Below are 6,193 nucleotides of genomic sequence, written 5' to 3' on the forward strand. Positions count from 1 at the left end.
TCTCCGCCGCAGGCCAGCGCATCGCAGCAGCGACCTGGGGCCCACCGCCGTCCGACGCAACACCCATTGCGCCCGAGCACCCGGCACGGTCGACGGCCGAACTGCCGACGCAATTGGCGGCCGCTACACCGAGCCGACCACCTCCAGCACGAGGACCGGGGCCTCCACCTGACCAAGCGTGGTGTTACTATCATGCCAGGTTCGGACAGAAGGCCCGGACATGCCGACCCCCGTGCACCTTCGGCAGGCCGGGAAACGGCCGGGCCGGCGTTCATTACCAGCCATGAGCGCCGGCCACACGGGCAACTTATTGTTCATCACGGATAAAGCGTACGGACGGCGCTTCCTGTGCGACACCGGCGCCCAACTGAGCGTCATACCCGCCTCTGACCAGGACAGGCAGTCCGCGGTTTGCGGCCCCTCCTTGGTTGCGGCCAACGGATCGGCCATCCGCACCTTCGGCCCGCGCAACGTCACCCTCTGCTTCGGCGGCCAACGCTTTGCTTGGACGTTTGTAACCGCAAACGTGGCCATGGCTCTGCTAGGCGCCGACTTCCTCTGTGCACACGGACTGCTGGTGGACGTCCAACGGCGTCGTTTAATCAACACCGAAACCTTCAGCTCCCTGGTATGCACATTGAGCAGCTCCGTGCCGACCGAGCTGGCATGCGCCCTCCCGGCGGCGAACGAGTTCGCTCGCCTGCTCACGGAGTTCCTGGCCCTCACGCGGCCGACGTTTTCGGCCGTCGCAGTACGGCATGGGATCGAGCACCACATACCAACCACAGGCCCGCCGGTCTACGCCAGAGCCCGCCGCCTCGACCCAGCCAAGTTCGCCGTGGCCAAAGCCGAGTTCGACGCTTTAGAACACCTCGGCATCGTGCGGCGCTCCGATAGCGCGTGGGCTTCGCCACTACACATCGTCCCAAAGCCAGGGGGCGGCTGGCGCCCATGTGGCTACTACCGCCGCCTTAACGACGCTACCACCCCCGACAGGTATCCGATCCCGCACATCCAAGACTTCTCCGCCCGTCTGGCGAGACGGGTCATTTTTTCGAAAATTGATCTCATACGGGGATATCAACAGGTACCTGTCAGGGTGGCCGACGTCCCTAAAACGGCAGTCATCACGCCGTTTGGCTTATTCGAATTCTTACGGATGCCGTTTGGTCTGAAGAACGCGGCTCAGGCGTTCCAGCGCTTGATGGACGGCGTGCTGCGTGACCTGCCGTTCCTTTTCGTTTACCTGGACGACATCCTCGTCGCCAGCACGTCCCGGGCCGAGCACCTCCTCCACCTCCGAACACTGTTCGCGCGCCTCAGCGAGCACGGCCTCATCGTCAACCCGGCCAAATGCCACTTCGGCACGACGGCCGTTGATTTTTTGGGCCACCACATCACCAAGAACGGGGCCGTGCCGCTGCCAACCAAGGTCGAGGCCATCACCACGTTCCCGCGTCCCCGCACCATAAAGGCCCTGCAGGAATTCCTGGGAATGGTGAATTTTTATCACCGCTTCATGCCCTGCGCTGCTCAACTCATGCGGCCCCTCTACGAAGCCCTCCGGGGCAAGCCGGCCAAGCCCGACATCGCCTGGTCCGCAGCAATGGACGCGGCCTTCCAAAGCTCAAAGCGGGCCCTCGCCGACGCAATACTGCTCGCTCACCCGGTGCTCAACGCTCCCACCGCCCTCACCACGGATGCCTCCGACTATGCGGTGGGCGCCGTCCATGAGCAATGGGTGAACGGGGTTTGGCAGCCACTCGCTTTTTTCAGCCGGCAGCTCCGGCCGAACGAGCTCAAATACAGCACGTTTGACCGTGAGCTCCTCGGTCTACACCTGGCCATCCGCCATTTCCGCCACCTCCTGGCGGGCCGACCTTTCACGGCGTTCGTCGACCACAAGCCGTTGGTTTACACAATGGCCAAGGTCACGGAGCCGTGGTCGGCCCGCCAACAGCGCCACCTCTCCGCCGTGTCGGAGTTTACCATGGACATCCGGCACGTCGCCGGCAAAAACAACGCCGTGGCCGACTGTCTTTCCCGGGCCAGCGCGAACGCGGTCCACCTGGGCGTGGACTTCGCGCTTATGGCGGCGGACCAAACCACCGACACCACGGTGCAAGCCCTCCGGGCGGCGGACACGGGCCTCCGCCTTGCCGACATCCCCTTCGCGGACACTGTCCTGCTCTGCGACGTCTCCCAAGGCCAGCCTCGCCCCATCGTGCCCGTCACCTGGCAATGCCGCATCTTCGCCTCCCTCCACGGCCTTTCCCACCCGGGCCGGAAAGCTTCCCAGAAGCTGGTGTCGGCGCGATTCGTCTGGCACGGCCTTCGTCGGGACGTCCGCGATTGGACCAGCACCTGCACAGCCTGCCAACGGGCCAAGGTCCGCCGACACACCCAGGCCCCGCTGGCACCTTTCACCGTGCCCGAACGACGTTTCGACCACGTCAACGTGGATCTGGTGGGCCCCCTCCCCCCATCACGGGGGTTCACACACCTGCTCACCATGGTGGACAGGACCACCAGGTGGCCGGAGGCCGTTCCCCTCGTCTCCACCACCACCGCCGACGTGGCGCAGGCTTTCATCGCCACCTGCGTCGCCCGCTTCGGCGCACTGGCGGACATCTCGTCAGACCGCGGACCACAGTTCACCTCCGAGCTGTGGGCGCGGTCGCCCGCAACCTGGGGGTCAAGCTCCACCGTACTACGGCCTACCACCCCCAAGCAAACGGGTTGTGCGAGCGATTCCACCGCTCCATGAAGGCCGCGCTCATGGCCGGCCTTCAAGACGGCGGTTGGGCCGACCGGCTGCCGTGGGTCCTTTTGGGCCTCCGCACGGCCCCCAAGGAGGACCTCCAGGCATCCACCGCCGAGCTTGTCTACGGCCAGGCGCTACGCGTCCCGGGCGAATTCGTGCCCGACGCTACCAGTCCCTGGTCCGCAGCTCACCAGCGCTCGGACCTCCAGGAGGCCGCCCGACGGTTTGCCCCCGTGCCAACATCCCACCACGGTGACCCCCAGTCCTACGTCCCCCCAGCACTTCGCACAGCGGAGTATGTTTTTGTGCGTCACGACGCACATCGGGGGCCACTCCGGCCGCCGTACGACGGGCCCTTCCGGGTCCTGCGACGGGACGACAAGTCGTTCGTCATCGACATCGGCGGCAGGTCGGACCGGATTGCGGTGGACCGCCCCAAGCCGGCGCACGTGGACGTCGACCAACCACCACGGGTGGCCCTTCCGCCGCGGCGAGGCCGCCCCCCGTCCACGGTGCCCCCCACTCGACCGCCCACCACCACACCGGACCCCCCCCCCCCACGACCCGCCAGGGGTCGCTTCGGCCGGGTCATCAGGGCCCCCCTCAAATTGACCCTGCCGGTGCAAGTCGATTCTGGGGGGACGTGTGTAGCGGCTACCGCTGGGTTTTCACAATCGCCTTGCACCTATCAAGGACGCGGAGCGATCACCATGCCGGGCTCGTCCAGGACGCCCGGGCAGGCTCGCCCTCAACTTGCCAGGCCGCAGCCAGGACGCTCGGCCACGCCCCCTCTCGCCTTTCCTGGGCAAACGCTCCGGGATAATGTGTGTATATATATTGCTGCCCGATAAACGGGCTTTTGAGAGTACCTGAGTGTTTTGTTTGAATAAAGCAACTCGGACGAATTCCAGCTTTTTGTCGCGTCCATTCTTCCGATCGACGTGGGAGCCCGAGCTCCTTCAATAGAAGATTAAGATTGGATTATTCATTGTAAGGCACAATGTGGGCAGAGGGAAACAAAAGGGATATATACAGAAATATACACTGTAGCTTTGATATCAGAAAATAAAATTCTAGCAACAATAATGACATTAAGGTATAATCTGACATATAATCCTTGGGCTGATTATGGTCATAGAGATAGGATATCTCGATGGACAGCATCATAAATAACCTCACCTAGCCAAACTCCTACCACCTAGCATCCCACACTGACCATATTTAAACAAACAAAGATAAAAAGACAATTTTTTAAAAAGCCCCTCGTGGTTTTAGCAATTTTGCTGCACGGAGTGAAAGGCCACCAGTCGGCCAACTTTGGTCCTATTGCAAAACAAAATCTTTTTCATATGTTACTCTCATGTATTGTCTTTGTGCCAAGTTTGAACAAAATCGATCCATGCATGCCCAATAAATAGTCGTGGACACGTTTAACTAACGAAAAGGCCGCCAATCGGCCATCTTGGATCTGATCTCGAAAAACAATGACATGCATATGTAAGCCATCATTCATTATATGTATGGCAAGTTTTAACAAGATCAGTAAATGCATGTCCGAGAAATGATTGAGGACATGTTCAACATCGGGGTTTTTACAACTAAAATGGCCGCCAGTCAGCCATCTTTGATCTCATCACGAAACAAAATGATGTACTTATGTATGCCATCATGTCTGTCTTTATGTTAAGTATGAACAAAATCGGTCCAGACATGGCTGATATATCGTTGCGGACGCATGCACGCACACACGGAAGGAAGTAAGGACAGACAGACGGACAAGACCTCCAGAAGCCCTCGTTTTGAACCAAGTCCAATGGGGGATAATAATAGAGGTGCGAAAGCAGAACCTCTGACACTTTAAAACCACACTGCTCTGGGAAGGAGGGCTTATCCATGGTGAAGGCAACTACCTCGGAGAAAGAAACACTTAAGTATAAGCCATGAGAAGGGCAACAGGTAGCCAAAATTTTTTTTGGGTGACAAGCCCAAATCTGTATAGATTTTGCTGCAGAGGGCGCTTTTCAAAATGGCCACCATAAGTATTACTTTTGACCATATCTTGGTCTGTGAGACTCAGACATGATATTGGTGCCGAAACCTGTTTTCAGTGTCAAGGAACTCACTAAGACCAATAACAATTGCATTGGCTCCTTCGTTTGGGGCAGCCATCTTGAATTTCAAAATGGCCACCATTCGAAATCGCAGTTGTCCATATATAAAATTAGAATTTGGTCCTTCGCTTACGCACGCACGCCCGCGCGCATGCACGGACGGACGCCAGGACGGACAGACGGACACATGGACGGAGGGGAAAACCATAGTCCCCCTTTCGCTCCGCGGTGCGACGGGGGACAATAAATGCAGTGGGGAAGTTGAATATTTTGAGACTTTGTAATGTGAGATGGAGAGATGTTGGTGATTTAATGAGTGATGATGTGAGGGTAATCTGCTTGTGAAGGGAACTGAGAAGTGCTGCAATGATGTTTGACGAAAATGTTGAAAAGTGTGCCTCCAGAATTATTTGCAACTCTGAGATAATTGTGGAGGCACACTTTTGTCAATTTCAACTTTTTTTTTGAGAAAATTGTGAGTTATTTGAAAAACAGTGAAAGGGTACCAATATTTTTGGCCAGGACTGTAGCATCAGGAATACCAGCATAAAAAAGGTGGATGGGCCGAAACAACCAATCACACCCGTGTACTTTATAAATATACTGTTCATTTCCCCCAACCCACTCCAGAACTCTTGAGAACCTGAGGGCAGGACTTCACAACCTTTGGGTTGCTCTGATGAGAATGCAGTAGCATCTCATTGGATGAACTGACAGAGATGTCGCTTCAAGTTCGGAGATAAAACCAGTTCTCGAAGCCCAAAAGTCATAGTCTTAGTGGCCGATGTCAAAATCAAGGTCATCGTGGCGGTGGTGTTCACCGTTGTTGAAAGTAGAGTTTAAGCTGCTGCTGGAGGCACAGAGTGTCTGGTGTTGGGCCTCGAATATCTATGTCATGAGTTGTGTCAGTGTGTGGGCCAAACAAGAACCGGCCCTACTTGCTGCTTCCTTCCTTCCTTCTGCGTAAGTGTTGCTTCATCAGTATGATGATTACTGCACTGCTGTGGATGCCCCAGGTAAATACGTTGCCTCTCGTCTGGCTTGGTGCGGGATCCCGCTTCCCAAAGTTGATTCGGACCCATTTTCTGGTGATAAGTTAATCCATTTATTTTTCCTCTTTGTCAAAAAGCCTTGGCCCAAAAGTCAAAAGCAAAGGTGGGCAAAATACAGCCTATACATTACTTCTGCGCGGCCTGTCTCGACTCCCAGACGAGACTATATTCATCCACCCTGAAAACAAAAACCAGATTGTTACCATACACCACTTCAATACAGAAACTTTGCAGTCACGACAAAGGGATTGCAGTGTTACGATTAC

The sequence above is a fragment of the Myxine glutinosa genome, chromosome 4 (genome assembly GCF_964187855.1).
Source record: "Myxine glutinosa chromosome 4, kmMyxGlut1.1, whole genome shotgun sequence".
NCBI lineage: Eukaryota > Metazoa > Chordata > Myxini > Myxiniformes > Myxinidae > Myxine > Myxine glutinosa.